The sequence below is a fragment of the Argiope bruennichi genome, chromosome X1 (genome assembly GCF_947563725.1).
Source record: "Argiope bruennichi chromosome X1, qqArgBrue1.1, whole genome shotgun sequence".
Taxonomy (NCBI): domain Eukaryota; kingdom Metazoa; phylum Arthropoda; class Arachnida; order Araneae; family Araneidae; genus Argiope; species Argiope bruennichi.
This window is the reverse complement of record NC_079162.1, coordinates 72,977,192-72,994,956: the sequence shown is the minus strand read 5'-3', so window position 1 is coordinate 72,994,956 and position 17,765 is coordinate 72,977,192. Positions and strand designations below refer to the sequence as shown.

Sequence of the window (17,765 nt, the reverse complement as noted above, 5' to 3'; positions counted from 1 at the left end):
GCAGGGAAGTTAACACACTTCTTTTTACGGTTATGTAATTTAATAAGGATATCAAGTCTCGTTTTTGGCATCTGCGTCCTTCAGATAACCTCAATAACTTTTCTAAAATATAGAAATCCACCACACAAGGAAAGCCTGGGAGATAACACTTTGCAAAGAGCAAAGATAAAACCGTACTATATTGCAAAGATAACAACGCACAGCAACGACAGCACTTTTGTGCCAAACCCGTACTTGTTTATGGGAGCATGTGAAGACAGCTGTATACAAACACAGTTATCATAGCAGAGATCTGGTAATAAAGGGGAAAACGAAAGAATTATGGCTTTCCGAAGTCAGTTAACTTTCAGAGAAAGGTATAAGAGGAAGTGATTCAGTCTGAGAGCTAATAAATAGTCTAAGTTTAGAACAGCTATTTACTTAGTTGAACAGAGATTTGTATGCAGTAATATTAGAATGCATCAGAAAGTTATGAATGGTTTTTTTTTTTACTATACTATCTATATCTACATTAAATATTTAGATGGTAGGTATACCGTTGTGGGAATAATATTCTTTGAAGATTTTAAATTTTTTTCCATAAGCACTTTTAACAAAACATATATATATATGTTCACAATCTCAATATATTTATAGTCTAACCATGGTTAAAGTATGGATATTAAGAAATATGTACAAAGTTAAAAAGCAAGAACAATGCCAAACATAAAGTCATTTTATTTATGTACATATTATTCAGCCCAGGTGGGGGGAGGTTCGATTTGCATCGGAAAAACGCATGCACAACATGTTTAAAGGAAATATACTGAACATATTTCGTAAATTAAATTATGAAATAAAAAAATCAAAGCTGTAAAAAATAAACCCTAAATTGTAAAGTCAACAAACGAATTGTAAACGCGTGAAAATTCTCTTAAATATTGAAACATATAAAATGAAATGTAACTGCTCAAACTTAATTTCTGTGTTGATATGCCCATTAAATTTATTAATCAATCACATAACAAACATTCTGCAATTATTAATCATATTTTAATTAATATTTTACATAGATAACTGTTTTACTAGAGAAATGGCATTTACAGCTTGAGGATTTTGAGACAGTTCAAATTGTTGAATTATATGTAAATATGATCGACTATACCGAAGTTAATTTTGAATAAAAAGGTCAGAATCTTTAATATAAATGCATGTTTAATATATATGAATCTTGCTTAGTATATATAATGTATAATGCATGATACGCAAGCATTTATTATGTAAAGATTTCGATTCTGCAACATATATAGGTATATAAAAACACTACAAAAAAAATCTCACTTTAAACTGCAAGAATCAAATTTTAAATAATCGTGTTTTAATCATAATTATTTATATTAAAACCTAATGAAATTAACAATAAGATGATTTTTCATCGATATTGTAACAGGGATATAAAAACTTACGGAACGATAAATGTTCTAAATTTTTTAAAAAAAATAATGTCACTTTTAGGCTTTTGGGTGATTTAAAATAATTTGAGGTTTTAATTATCACTATTGAACAAGTAAATGAAATAATATTATTATTACCAACCATTATTATATATTCAAAATATTTGAAAGACAACATTTAATTTTCAGTTAAACAAAAATAAGAGAAACTCTCATCGAATAAACACAAAATAATGATCAAAATAAAAACAAATGATAGCAGTTTAAAAGAAATAAATTTCAATAATAATTCAAAATTAAAAACCAGTAACAATCCTTAAAAATAATCACATTTATGTAACAAAGAATTTAAAGAATATATACCTTAGCCTAGTTATTCATAACTGTAAACAACTATTCTATTCCATCCATTCTTGTTTTCGTACCGATAACCATAACAGCATTTCGAAGATAATTAATTAAAAAACCACGCATCAAACATCGTAAATAAGAAATATCATTTCAATAAATTTAAAATAAAGAAGAAAACATGAAAAGGCAGGAAAAACTACAAAGTGATAAAACACAGAAAGATGAAATAAGAGAATTACAATATTTTTCTTCTTAACATTTTTCATAAAAAAAAGAATCCACAGGTAAAAGTCAGTAGAGGTGCATTTTAACTTCCAACCTTTTACAAGAAACTATTCAAATAAAGGATTAGTCATAGTTTTGTCGTGTAGAATGAGGTAATTTTCCGTATGTATAAAAACGAAATTTTGTCACACCTACCAGTTACTGTACTGATACAGAAAATCAAATGAGTTTCCTTTGAGTGCATCATAAAATAAACAAACATTACATGAGCTAATCAAATTGGCATTATTCCTCAGTCACACCTTTCACCAGAATATTCTATTCTAGGTGTTAAAAACAAAAGAGAACATCGGATTCCAGGTATGAAGTAAAAAAAAACAAAAACATGTAAGATTAGTAGGTATTTAAAAAGAAAAACAAATTTCTCATTGTTAATAAAAATAAGTTTCTGGAATTATCCTCTACGAATAGATGCAGTTCAGTGCAAATTTGTTTTCTTACTCCTAGTCAACATTTTTTTTTTCTAAGTTCCTGATTACCATATGATTTATTTTTCTTAAACAGTCGTTTGTTTATTAAAAATTTAAGTGTTTTGATGAAATGGATACTTTAGAAATAGAAAATGTATTCGCGCTTGCAGACCAAACAAGTTTTTCATTTTCAAAGAGCCTTTTCAATACTTTCATCATACAAAGCAATCTAAATAACAAACGTCAGCAATTCATTTTAAAAATATCACTCGTTAACGACTATTTTAGTTCAATTGAATGCAGTTAAAAATTTCAAGAAAACGCTTCATAAATATGCAATAAAACGAATATAGTGCAATATATGCATACAGAAATTAATTCAAAATTATCCTTAATGTTTTTTCAAACCGGCAAAATCATATTTTCTAAATTTGATTTTGCAGCGATATCTTTTTAAAAATGAATAACAATGCTGCCTAATTAACACATTCATGATTAATCTTAACAATTTATTTTTAAAAGAACTGAAATATTTTTTAAAAAAATACCACGAAATGACCACATTAAGACACAAGCTATGGTTGAATCCGGGAAAAGAATTCGCTTAATGAAACAAAAAGCGTGCAGATGCATATCTTTACGATATTTACAATACGAAACAAACAAAAATTATCTTTACACCACGCTGAATGATTCATGTCTTCCATTCTGAGTTTCAGAAATAAATGTAGGTGGCCATAGCAACAAGTAACTCATTATTATTTTGACTGCATAGCGTGAATTAACTCCAGGAAGGCCAAAATCTGGCTCGCATTTTATAACATTTTGATTTCCTTTATGAAAGATCACAAAATGTACATTCTTATTCTATTAACAAAGTGTAACTTAATTAAAAGGAATCTAATTTCTTGAAGAATATCATATGAATCATGAAATTTGGTGCTGCTGAATTTTAGATTATTACAAAGCTTCAGATCTGATTTGAGGAATTTTGCGTTTCAAGCAAATATTACTGACATCAATTGATTATTTAGACAAAATTATGGATTTCACTGATGAACTAGTGGCTAACTTTACATCGCGCTAATTCATTTCTTTCGTTCTGCGTTTCAGAAATAAATGTGGGTGGTTATAGCAACAGTTAACTCATTAGTGTCTTGACTGCATAGCGTGAATTAACTCCAGGAAGGCCAAAATCCGGCTCGCATTTTATAACATTTTGATTTCCTTTATGAAAGATCACATAATGTACATTCTTATTCTATTAACAAAATGTATTTCAATTAAAAGAAATTTAACTTCTTGAAGAATAGCGTATGAATCATGAAATTTAATGTTGCTGCATTTTAGATTATTACAAAGCTTCAGCTCTAATTTGAGGAATTTTGTGTTTCAAGCAAAAATTGTAGCAATCAATTGAATACTTAGACAAAATTATCGATTTCAGTGATGAACTAGTGAGTAATTTTACACTTTGCCTTTTAATTTGTATCCAAAACTTGTCACCAACCAATCTATTCGTGATACAGAAAAAGAAAGAACCTATTTCCAGTTGCCAAAGCTATTTTTCGTTCTCAAGAAGAAGTTTCATAAAGCAACATTCCTGAATCCGAAATAAAAAAAATAAAAAATATCAGTGAAGTGCAATGTGCATGTTTACATTTGGCACATAATTTATTTTAAAAAATCAAAATTAGTTTAAATAAACGTAATTAAAAATTATCTGCTTGAATTTAATCAATGATATCGTATCGATTTAAGTAAAGAAAATGCGTAAAAGCTATAGCGATCCAAAGAATGAGCGTTTCAGAAATGAGCCAATTTACGCGCCAATCTGTTTTCATTAGCACGAAAAGAAGACAGGCTGCAGAAGACGAAGGCTATTAAGCGCGCAGAGAATGACTTTCGTAATCTATTTTTGCTGTTGAGGAAATTCCGTTGAATTATTTCAACGCTCAGGAAAAGGCAGATCTAATGTTATTTTGAAACAAGAGCACATATTTCATATACAAGCGCCCGTAATGAAAAAAAATTAAGAAAACTATTTGCTCTGGATTTTTTTATTATGTTTGGAAACAAAACTTTTTTGAAATTATAGTAGGATTCTGTTATTTTGATGACAATTAAGTATATAAATACTTCGCCCATATAGTGGTGGATCTGGAAATTTGTAGCCATAGATAGTATGAAATATGAGGTCCTTCTTTTAATAATTCAGTCAATTTAATTTCACACTTCCAACACATTTTAAATTTAACAACATGTTAATGATTTATTTTAGATTAATGATTTCAATTTAGTTAACTGGCGGAAAATATATGTAATTATTTCTTTATTTATTAGGACTCAGAGTTGCGAGGTATTTGCTCTTATAAGCAATATTATTTAAGCAAAGTATATAAAATTTGCAATAACAAACATAATAAAACGGACAGAAAATTGATTAACTGTACATGAAAAAAATTTAATATCTTAGTATTTTATAATAATTGAAATTAATAACTTTTACAAAGATATTCAGCAAATAGGCAAATCGAATGTTTTTAATCGGCCGGACTTCTGCGGACCCCCTGCCAACCCATCGGACCTAGGTAGCTGCCTAGTCTACCTAATTGAAAATATTGCTCTTATACAAATGAATTTGTTTTGGAACAAAGATATGAATAACGCCAGATTAAAAGAATCATTTTAGAGGTAAAATTGAATGAAATATAATGTAAAAATGGAAGTTTTTTTGCATAAAAAAACTGTTAAAAAAACGAAATTTTACTAATATAACTTTCAAATAAAATTATATTATAAGTGACAGATGGAATTGCAATTTAAAGGCCGAGAATTTCTGAAAAATGATATTAAACAACTGGAGATCGGAATTAGTCACTTAGTCATAAAGTAAGTCACTGAAACAAAGTTAATTTTTACAACTTAACGCTCTACACGAATGTTTAGTACTTGAAATCCCAAGCTATGTTTTAGTGTTCAAGGAACTGGTCAAATATACGTCAATATGTTTCTTTAATTGGGCACTTTTTTTAATTAACATTAAAATACAATATGTCTGTATTAACACATTACTTAGGTTCATATTCAGTATTTGTACATTTAATAAAATTCAAATGTTTTGTGTAAATATTTTTTCTTAGAATTTAACATAACTAATTAGTAAAATCTTGCATAAACTATTTTTAAAATTGGCTGCCAGGAATTTAGCTGCAAACTTTTAATTCTGTCAAGACAAATGTTGTAATTTTTTACTTTAAATAAATTATAATAAAATTATTTGGATTATTTGGAACTATGAAAATATATCGAGCATTTTCAGCGAAAATCCAACATTTCAGCAAGTTTATATATATATATATATATATATATATATATATATTACTGACTTTTAGTATCTTTTAGATAAAAAAGATCTTTCAGATCCAGAAGATATGACCGATTAGGACCGGAGTGATAAAAGTTGCAAATCTACTACTACTTAGTGAAAACTTCGTTCTGAAGCATTCATTTGAATGCAATTCGCTGTAGCTTCATAGAATTCTGCACCAACTTCGTAGAAATGATTAGATTATATCAAAAATGAATAGCTATAAAATTATTTCTTTTATGATACAAAATTCTATGCTTCATATAATGTCACGTTTAAAACTAAAATTCAGTAGACATTCAAAAATGCACCTGCCACGAGAAGATGTTAGATTGGGAAATGTTTGTAATTAGTCCTTGGAAATAACACCAAGTAACACATCTGCTGTTTAAAGAATGTGACTGTCATTCTTCTATTTAGAAACAATTACTACTCAGTTTGCTTTTAAATTCCTTTCTCCATGGTATGTTTATTTCGCAACAGATGTAAACCCTTCACAAATTAGAAAATCATAAATTCCTTAGAGGAATGGAAATGTGAACAAATCTTTTGAGAGTTATTCAAACAGTAAAACTACACCTCAGTTTACAATAAAAATATCTATTTATAGAAACACAAGCACATTGTGTTAATGTTTTAAAATGTTACAGTTTAAAATCGTAACACAATAAACATTGAAGTCAGAACTACGACTATAATCTGTTGAATATGTTTACATACTCATATATACATATTCAACATATTTCGAAACAACAGAAGTACTTTTTAATTTTGAATGTTGAAAACTGTCCGTTTGTTAATGAATTCGAAGAATTTCATAAAGTTAAATGGATTTTAAAAATAAAGGATGAAAATATAAATAAGTGTATAATGATCTACAAATAATGCTTCTTTCATACACACAAAAACCGATAATGAACTAAAAAATAATTTGATATTTTTCTTTTCTTCAAACACATTTATAGCAATAATAATGTTAAAATAAACAGATTGACCTAAAAATAATTCATAGATATTTCTTAAACAAACATTTCCCTAATTAACTCGACAATCAAATAAGAACAGCATTCAATATCGACATTCTATGTTTACTCTAAATGAGATAATAATTTTTTCAACTCAAAATTGCTCCCAAATTAAAATATTAAAAAAAAATTAAATATCAAATGAAATCGAGATTTTATTTAACAGTTCCCATTAAGGAAGTTTTCCCAACTAACTAGCTAAATTTATCAAAAATAAATTAAAATAATCACTTAGTCACTGCCTACATTCGCATAAAGTTTTAATTTTATAAGAGTAATTAATTTATAATTAATCATTAATATACAATTCGATTAACAATAAAATAATATTTGACATTGACAAGAATGCATGATACATAAAAAGAAGAAACTTTTTTGAGGGGAGGGGGGACTTTGTTGTGAAATAATGGAATATATCACCAAGATTTTTTTTTTCTTTCTTTCTCTCCCCTGCCCCTTTTTTTTTAATGGTGTAATGTAGGAATTCATTGTTTTTCACATAAACAACGTTCAAAAACTTTTTACATCGCAAAATGATAAAAACTGAAAATAACTAAAGAAATTCTCAACAACAGTGGTCAGGAAATAAGAACATATACTTTTCATTTTCAACGCAACACTCTGGCGAAGAAGTTTTTTTAAAAAAAACTTGTTAGTGCACATTAATTTTATAAATTTAATGGAATCAATCTCAATGAATATTTGAAAAAAAATAGTGAAGTTCTTTCTTAATAAAGAAAGATGTGTGATGTAAACCCTTCACAAATTAGAAAATCATAAATTCCTTAGAGGAATGGAAATGTGAACAAATCTTTTGAGAGTTATTCAAACAGTAAAACTACACCTCAGTTTACAATAAAAATATCTATTTATAGAAACACAAGCACATTGTGTTAATGTTTTAAAATGTTACAGTTTAAAATCGTAACACAATAAACATTGAAGTCAGAACTACGACTATAATCTGTTGAATATGTTTACATACTCATATATACATATTCAACATATTTCGAAACAACAGAAGTACTTTTTAATTTTGAATGTTGAAAACTGTCCGTTTGTTAATGAATTCGAAGAATTTCATAAAGTTAAATGGATTTTAAAAATAAAGGATGAAAATATAAATAAGTGTATAATGATCTACAAATAATGCTTCTTTCATACACACAAAAACCGATAATGAACTAAAAAATAATTTGATATTTTTCTTTTCTTCAAACACATTTATAGCAATAATAATGTTAAAATAAACAGATTGACCTAAAAATAATTCATAGATATTTCTTAAACAAACATTTCCCTAATTAACTCGACAATCAAATAAGAACAGCATTCAATATCGACATTCTATGTTTACTCTAAATGAGATAATAATTTTTTCAACTCAAAATTGCTCCCAAATTAAAATATTAAAAAAAAATTAAATATCAAATGAAATCGAGATTTTATTTAACAGTTCCCATTAAGGAAGTTTTCCCAACTAACTAGCTAAATTTATCAAAAATAAATTAAAATAATCACTTAGTCACTGCCTACATTCGCATAAAGTTTTAATTTTATAAGAGTAATTAATTTATAATTAATCATTAATATACAATTCGATTAACAATAAAATAATATTTGACATTGACAAGAATGCATGATACATAAAAAGAAGAAACTTTTTTGAGGGGAGGGGGGACTTTGTTGTGAAATAATGGAATATATCACCAAGATTTTTTTTTTCTTTCTTTCTCTCCCCTGCCCCTTTTTTTTTAATGGTGTAATGTAGGAATTCATTGTTTTTCACATAAACAACGTTCAAAAACTTTTTACATCGCAAAATGATAAAAACTGAAAATAACTAAAGAAATTCTCAACAACAGTGGTCAGGAAATAAGAACATATACTTTTCATTTTCAACGCAACACTCTGGCGAAGAAGTTTTTTTAAAAAAAACTTGTTAGTGCACATTAATTTTATAAATTTAATGGAATCAATCTCAATGAATATTTGAAAAAAAATAGTGAAGTTCTTTCTTAATAAAGAAAGATGTGTGATGTAAACCCTTCACAAATTAGAAAATCATAAATTCCTTAGAGGAATGGAAATGTGAACAAATCTTTTGAGAGTTATTCAAACAGTAAAACTACACCTCAGTTTACAATAAAAATATCTATTTATAGAAACACAAGCACATTGTGTTAATGTTTTAAAATGTTACAGTTTAAAATCGTAACACAATAAACATTGAAGTCAGAACTACGACTATAATCTGTTGAATATGTTTACATACTCATATATACATATTCAACATATTTCGAAACAACAGAAGTACTTTTTAATTTTGAATGTTGAAAACTGTCCGTTTGTTAATGAATTCGAAGAATTTCATAAAGTTAAATGGATTTTAAAAATAAAGGATGAAAATATAAATAAGTGTATAATGATCTACAAATAATGCTTCTTTCATACACACAAAAACCGATAATGAACTAAAAAATAATTTGATATTTTTCTTTTCTTCAAACACATTTATAGCAATAATAATGTTAAAATAAACAGATTGACCTAAAAATAATTCATAGATATTTCTTAAACAAACATTTCCCTAATTAACTCGACAATCAAATAAGAACAGCATTCAATATCGACATTCTATGTTTACTCTAAATGAGATAATAATTTTTTCAACTCAAAATTGCTCCCAAATTAAAATATTAAAAAAAAATTAAATATCAAATGAAATCGAGATTTTATTTAACAGTTCCCATTAAGGAAGTTTTCCCAACTAACTAGCTAAATTTATCAAAAATAAATTAAAATAATCACTTAGTCACTGCCTACATTCGCATAAAGTTTTAATTTTATAAGAGTAATTAATTTATAATTAATCATTAATATACAATTCGATTAACAATAAAATAATATTTGACATTGACAAGAATGCATGATACATAAAAAGAAGAAACTTTTTTGAGGGGAGGGGGGACTTTGTTGTGAAATAATGGAATATATCACCAAGATTTTTTTTTTCTTTCTTTCTCTCCCCTGCCCCTTTTTTTTTAATGGTGTAATGTAGGAATTCATTGTTTTTCACATAAACAACGTTCAAAAACTTTTTACATCGCAAAATGATAAAAACTGAAAATAACTAAAGAAATTCTCAACAACAGTGGTCAGGAAATAAGAACATATACTTTTCATTTTCAACGCAACACTCTGGCGAAGAAGTTTTTTTAAAAAAAACTTGTTAGTGCACATTAATTTTATAAATTTAATGGAATCAATCTCAATGAATATTTGAAAAAAAATAGTGAAGTTCTTTCTTAATAAAGAAAGATTATGTGACACCAACATTGCATTTTACTCGAAAACACGTTTAAATTTTCACACTGAACTCTATAATCCTTTTATCTCTTCATTTGTTTTCAAATTTTTATTATTTCTTGCTCATCTGCCTTTGAAAGAAATCATTACTGCATTCTTCGGAATTTTATTTCAGATCGGATGATCGAGTAGAACGGAAATTAAATGAACTATTTTTTGACAAAAGCAAATTGTTTTAAAACAAAAATAAAAATTGTTCGATGGATCAAAAGGCAATTTCTTCGGATTTGCGGTATTTGAGATCCAGTCTTGGTCGCAATTATTTTCAGGTCAAGTCTTTACATGGTTATTAGCTACGTAATTTATTTGTCTGTGTTCAAACATTTGATAGTATGAATCAATGCCAAAATACAAAAGTACAATTTTGAGCGGTACTTGATTGAATTGCAAAGTAAACAGTGTAATGACCTTTCGTTCATTGCACTTGCCGAAGAGCGCTAACGTGCTTTCTTTCTGTACAAAGTTGAGATTTATTGAATTTCACCTCAGGAATTTTCTGGTGAGATGGGGGTGGGGCAGAGAATCAAAAACAGAGACATTACAGCGTTCAAAGCTACTTTCTCTTGAACATACATGAAAATGAAAAGCATTAATATTCATATACATTACGATATTGAACTTCTACTTTCACAAAATGGGATTACCATATTGTTACACCTACTGGAAAAGTTCTGAAACAGAATTCTTTGAAAGTTGATTCGTAATTAGCGCATCATATTTTAAAAACTTCTTTGTACAAGGCAACAACTGGGAAATCCAGGACAGACTATTTAAAATCGAATCTGGTCACTTTAGTCCAGTGTTAAATTTGTTTGTGGACTTCTAAAAGAAGTTGACCAAATTACGAACAAAATTCCATTACGGCACGTATCTCATCATATACCGCATGAAAATTACTATACTAGTACTTCTAGTACACGTATCTCGCCTCATATTATACTGTATGAAAATTACTATATAAATGCTACTAGTTCACGTATCTCATCTCATCATATACTGCATGAAAATTACTATACTACTACTTATAGTTCACATAGTTCGTCTCATCATACACTGCATGAAAATTACCATACTAGTTTCTTCGTTTTCACATGACTATGAATTTTTCTGCCTTTTAAGCTAAATTGCATCCTAGCATAATATAGACTGCAAACTCATTTATTTGTCCTCAGGAAATAAAAAAATGCTTTGATGAAAATATAATTTGTATCTTGAAAGGTGGAATATTTCAGAAAACAAGCAAAAAATGAAAAAATCAGCTTTGAAACTGTTAAGCATTTTCCAGAAAAAGAATACAATTATCTTATAATAAAACTTACATGGAAGCAGCTGCTTTTGTATGTTTATAATACAATTATAACAGTCTAATATCTAAATGCATGCACTAATGAATATCTAAGAATTTTTTAAACCAACAGATTAAGATATATATTTGGATATCCCCATATAATCTCCCTCATTTTACATCATGAATAAATGCTAACATATTAAGATAGTGTTTTCCAATCTAAGTAGAGATAATACCTAAAAGTATCCACTGAACATTTCAGAATCTGTTTTAATCTATAGTAAATACAAGCAGATAGACACTTGTCAAGTTGTAAAGATTCTTGTTCAATATATAAAGTGTGATAATTTCAATGAGAAATTTTGTATTATAATTCTCCCACGACAGTATTAATTTGTTAAAGATCGGTTTAAAACAACAAAAGAGAGACGAACTCAAGAATAAATCTTACTTAAGATCATTTATATTTATAAAAAGAGGGTTTTACACAGTTTTAGAATGATTTCGAGGCCATTTAATTAATATGACAGTTTTATAGTATTTTTTGACTACTGTTAATATGATTACTGTACAGTTTTTTTTTTTTTTTTTACTATTGTTAATATGATTACTGTACAGTTTTTTTTTTTTTTACTATTGTTAATATGACTATTGTATAGTATTTTTGACTATTGTTAATATGACTATTGTACAGTATTTTTGACTATTGTTAATATGACTATTATACAGACTATTTTTTTAAATGTTCAATCGTGTAGCCCTTTTTCTGGACTAAATCTGCATCGTAATTTCTGTGATAGAAGAGATCTTCGTAAAATTTCCAAGGGTATTTATTCTCTTCCATTCCTCTTCTAGTATTTTCCAGAGTCCAGCAGTCGTAGTATGTTTGAGCTCAGAAAGAGTTCTTTTCAACAGACCAAAAGCAGAACAGTTAATGGCTGAAACGTCAGGGGACTTTACAGGAATATCTTGAATATGTATACAAGCAAAACTTGCATCAGTCCTCATTTTTTCAAAGAATTCAGTGGCACTTTTCAGATCTGATGTGTGAGCCTTGTCTTGATGACTTTTCACTCTTTGAAAGTCTTTAGGATGAAGAAATGGAATTTCTTCAATAAACATCAGACTTAAAACTTTCTCTTGATAGCATTTTGAACTGAAGTTAACTTTCCTCCATTCTTCTTATTTTTAATTTCCCATTGTATGCAAACCCTTCGACAATCATAAACCCCTTATTAAAACTTTCTTTGCAGACGAGGTTTGTATACTTATATTTGTATGTTTTCGGTAATAAACAGACCTATTTCTGTTGTAGACATTTATGTAAACTCATGCTTCATCAAGAGACACAATATATTTCAATTTATCTTCTGCAGAATACTCTTCATACAGGGTTTTTACAAGTTGTTCTGCGTTGACAACATGTCTCAAAAAACGCTGACGTAAACATTATGTTGTTTTTTTTTGTTGTTGTTTTAAAGTTGTAATTACTGATTTATTATTATATTTTTTTGTCGCTAAAGATGCATTTAAAGACTTTGCACCTGATTTCTGTACCGGCAGATTTTCTTTTTTTACCAGCGGTTTCAGTTTAAAAATATTTGAAACACTACTTAGCTTTTTCGGATATTCGTTTGAAGTCTTCTTTCCATGTCAAAGTAATGACTGACTATTTTCCCCTTTCCGATTAATAATGTTTCTTTTACACTTAGAAATTTTAATACTATGCACTTTACAACATTTTTGAGTAATAAAATAAGGAATATTTTTCTTCGGAAAATAGAAAAACATATTCTTCTAAACACATTTTGCTTACATGCAACATTTTGAAAGAAGAATAAACTTAAAAGTACCAGTTGATATTTATCATTTCAAATAATATGTTGCTGCCGGAAATTTTTATTTCAGTTCTTGATACAAATCGTTCTAAAAATTTATAAATCCTCTCTGTATTTCATTATTAAGAATCATTTATATTTCTAATCTATTATATAATCTATTATATCTATTATATTTTATAGTTGCAATTTTTTCAACAGATCTATTTCATAGGGTGTGTTTAATAAAGAGTAAATATGTGATTATGCAAGCATATAAATCTTAAGTTCATGTAATTTATACAGAAATATGTACGCAATTTACACTCTTTTTTCGGCAAATGAAAAATCGCGAAAATAATAAATTTTTATTCGTAAAAGTAAAAAACAGTATACAGTACGTAACATTTGTTTTTCGTTTTAGACATATAATGATTATATTTTTTTTTTCAGAAACCGAAATTTATACTTCCTTGATATCAACCAGAAAAAAATGATTTAGAGTTGCATTCAGCAGCTAAATAACCGATTTGCACTTTAAAAATCTTATTTGATAGTAATATCACTACTTAATTTAGAGAAAGCACAAAAAAACGTTTTCAAGTGAAAAATTTTCTTTTTTACAGTAAAAATAAATAGCGCTTATTTTGTAAATCACAAAAATAAATTCCCATTAATTGCTTAATTAGTTTTGCATGTAACGGTTAGTAAACTACATCTTCAAAATGCACGCTCTACTCCACAAAACAATTAATCATCTTAATATAATATTACAATTTACAAAACCAAACTACTAGAAGAACAAAAAATAAGTAAGCCGGTAACCAGCTGATAGTAATCAGTTGTGGTAAGAGCATGCATGCTACATTTACTCCTAAACAAACCATGCAAAATAGGCTACTCTGCATCATAATGAGTGCATGCCAACATGCAATGACTAATGAAGCACAAAATGAGCATCAGAAACGTGCTCTCCTAATCGGATGTGACAAGCGAACCATTAATCCCGTTATTCAAGTGATGTCAAAAAACACCAAGTGAACGCAACAACCGGAACAATTTGACAGTTCCCAACATGCCCGAACTCTAAGACCGATCCGAGCGCAATTAAGGAAATAGGAGTTCCTAACCTTGAAATGGGAATCCCCATAGCGAAGATATTGAACTTCACCATAAACAACAATAAAAGCGGGGAACATCTCCAGTAAATTTTTAAGTGCAAACTTTTCAGGATATATACTTAACTCAAAAGAGTAGTTCTGATTTTAAAATGCAATCGCTATTTCAAGTGCATTTTAAAATGTTAAATAAAAAAAATTTTACAACTTACACTTCAGAAGCCCAGATGACCCATTTCGTATCGCAGGAGAGCAAACCTGAACGCTGCTGCTAATCGAACAGCTGGAAGAAAATACATCAGCCCGGTTAGAAGACAACTTTTCAACCAATGACTGATAATTGTGACGTCACTCCCCGCTACTCTCTGCGCCTTTGGAGAATTGCGTAAACAAGCAAAGCTCAAGGTCCTTCAAACAGTTCAGGATAGTACCCTCGGTTACACGACATATTCGTCATATTATTTGGACACTTAATATATGAACTTCTTCTAATTGCGATTTTATTAATTTTATGAAGAAAAAGTGTATTGAGAGATTAAAATAAATAAAAACTTTTAAAAAGTGAACACCCAGTGGGAAAAAAAAGTTGATGATTGAGTTAAATGTTTTTGAAGGGGTTGGTTTTATCATCTGATAGAGAAGTCAATGCATGTGCATGTCCGAATTTTAACAGACTAAGCAATTTTATCACTTTTATTTTTTTTACTTGAAAAATTCGACGCCAAACGATTTTTGCCATATATGCAAATAATTACCAAAAGCTGTAAGATGATTACTGTTTTTTTTTTTTTTTTTCATTTTTTTATTTTGCCTCGTGCCTTGACATCTGTCACCTCTCTAACCTCTCGTACGTTGCACTTGTGGTCGAATTATTGAAATTTATTGGCTCATGCTTACCCTTAATAACCAAGGTTACTGACATCCGTACGAAATGAAAACATATGAATGCATCTCAAATGTAAAAAATTACACTGAATTATTATAGATTAGAGCATCGATATAGATTCGAGCTAATGTAGACAGTAAATTATTGCAAAGTTAAAACGTGCGTACTAAAGCGTCCTGGTGGCAGAACTTTTAAAGCATTTGGAGTTTATTTTTTCTTTTTTATGAGTAAGTTGTTTATCTGTTCAGAACGGAAGGGAGATGGAGAAAAGAAAAAAGAAATGATATTGTCTTGGTCGTTTTCTTCTCCCCCCCCCCCTTTTCTGTTGTTGTTATATTTTTGCTCGAGTGAAGCCAAGGACTTTTTTTTTTTTTTTTTTTTTCTCTAAGTGCGTTTAACTTGTGTGAATGTAGACAAGAGTTTTGATCCAAGCGGTTGATTGCAAATACAAGATTTTCTGAACTTCTCAGAAATTTTTTTTCCAGAAATTAAATAGAATAAAACAGAAAATTATAGTGAAAACTGAGAATACGATTTCAAAAATATACTATCATTTACATCAAATGAAATTTAAATATATTTTTAAAAAATGCAACATTCCTTATTCGAAAACTGATATGCGAAATTAAACACAATTACGTACAGCAACTTCTTTTAAAAATATATGCGCTGCATATTTTTCAGTTGTTTTTTACGGTTATTTTATCAGTATATTTTCTATTCGTTTTGCATTTCTGTAACTGTGTTTCTAGCTATTATCCAATAATAAAATTACATTTAAATAAGCGAAGGTAGTCAAATAAACTTCACTTATTCGAAAATTGTAATATATTGCAATTAAGCAAATTGCTTTATTCATTTGATTACTCTCTCTTCAGCAGCATCAGAAATGACGCCAAACTTTTTTGCTCAATGCGAATATATCTAACGTAAATTAAATAGAATCAGCAAGCATTTTTTTTTTTTCTTAATGAATGAGAAATTTTTTCTTAATGAAGAGATTACATTTTCTGTAACATTCTAACATCATTTAACAGGAACATATATATATATATATATATATATATATATATATATATATATATATATATATATATATATATATATATATATATATATATATATAACGTTTACGTGTTTACTTCACCTCGGGAGAAATAATTTTTGTATAAGGAAGAGAATCTAGAAGTTTTGTATAAGCGATAAACTGATGTATGTTTATATCCTGATACAAGAACAAAGAGAGTGAGTGACAAATATTTTTCTTTTCAGTAATGTCACTATGAGATTTTGATAGGGATTTCTTTGCCACGTGTCGATTTGGGCAAGGAAATCACGTATCTTTGAAAGACATGTGCAAATGTTACAGATTTTTTATTTCTTCGCACGCAGAGTGAAAAAATGAATAGATATCAGTTTTCTAGAGCTCGTGTTAAAAATAATTATAAAAAAGGTGGAATTAGGTCAGCAAATAAGAGAACATTTTAGAATGAAATTAGTATGTGCTGATTTAAGATAAAAATTAGGGAAAAATTAAGATTTAAATTAGATTAAAAATATCATTACATATGCATATGTGTGTGTATGTAATGATAACTTTTAATTTATTTTAAATTCTACTTAATTTCCAAATTTTAATTTTTATTTAGAGATATTAACATCATTCTAAAATGTTCTCTTATTTCCTGATCCAATTCCCCCTTTTTTATATAAATGTTTTTAACACGCGTTTAACAAAATAGCTGTATCCGTCGTTCCCACGCCAGGAAAGAAGGGTTAAAAATACTTAACGGGGGCACATCTTTTTTTAAAAATATACCCAAGATTCCCTTGCCCTATCAGAATCTTGCAGTAAAATCAGTGAAGGGGAAAAAATTCGGACACTTTGCTCTTATATCGCGATGCAAACAGACGCCAATTTGTCATCTCTCCTCTCTTGTACAATTTATGACTCCCGTGGTGAAATAAATTGAAGTTAAAATTCAGAAGTTCCCTCTTCTCGGTCACGCATCTATCTATCTATGTGTGTGTGTGTGTGTGTTTAAATATGCCAAGTAATATACTAAGTGATATTTGAAAGACATCTAACGTTATATACATTTCCTCTCATTTCTAAAAATTAAATAAAAGATGACAAAATAACGACAAATCATTTCATAAATTAAATGGAGTTTAAGAGTTGTTAAATAATAGGGGTTTAGAAAAACTACAGTAAATATAAAATGTTTTGCTGGATTTGGAATTTGAATATGAAAAACAACAAATGAATTCATATCTACATAAAGTCATCATAAAAGTAATGCAATAAGCTTATGTTTTTCTCACCACTTTTGCTATGCTTTTTCTTTGTCCAGACTGTGATGTTTTGGACATATATTTAATCTCCATTTTACATTTGAAGACTGACAAAATG

At 28.2% G+C, this 17,765-nt stretch overlaps 1 protein-coding gene across 1 annotated transcript in view; it reads right to left on the bottom strand.

The window, feature by feature from the left end:
• LOC129958842 (sestrin-1-like) overlaps positions 1–14,824 on the bottom strand; it is a 69,366-nt gene extending 54,542 nt beyond the window's left edge. Inside the window, exon 1 of the mRNA XM_056071563.1 lies at positions 14,679–14,824. The gene's annotated coding sequence lies outside the window, so the exon portion shown is untranslated. The remainder of the gene's footprint in view (positions 1–14,678) is intronic.
• Between the last annotated feature and the right edge of the window lie 2,941 nt (positions 14,825–17,765).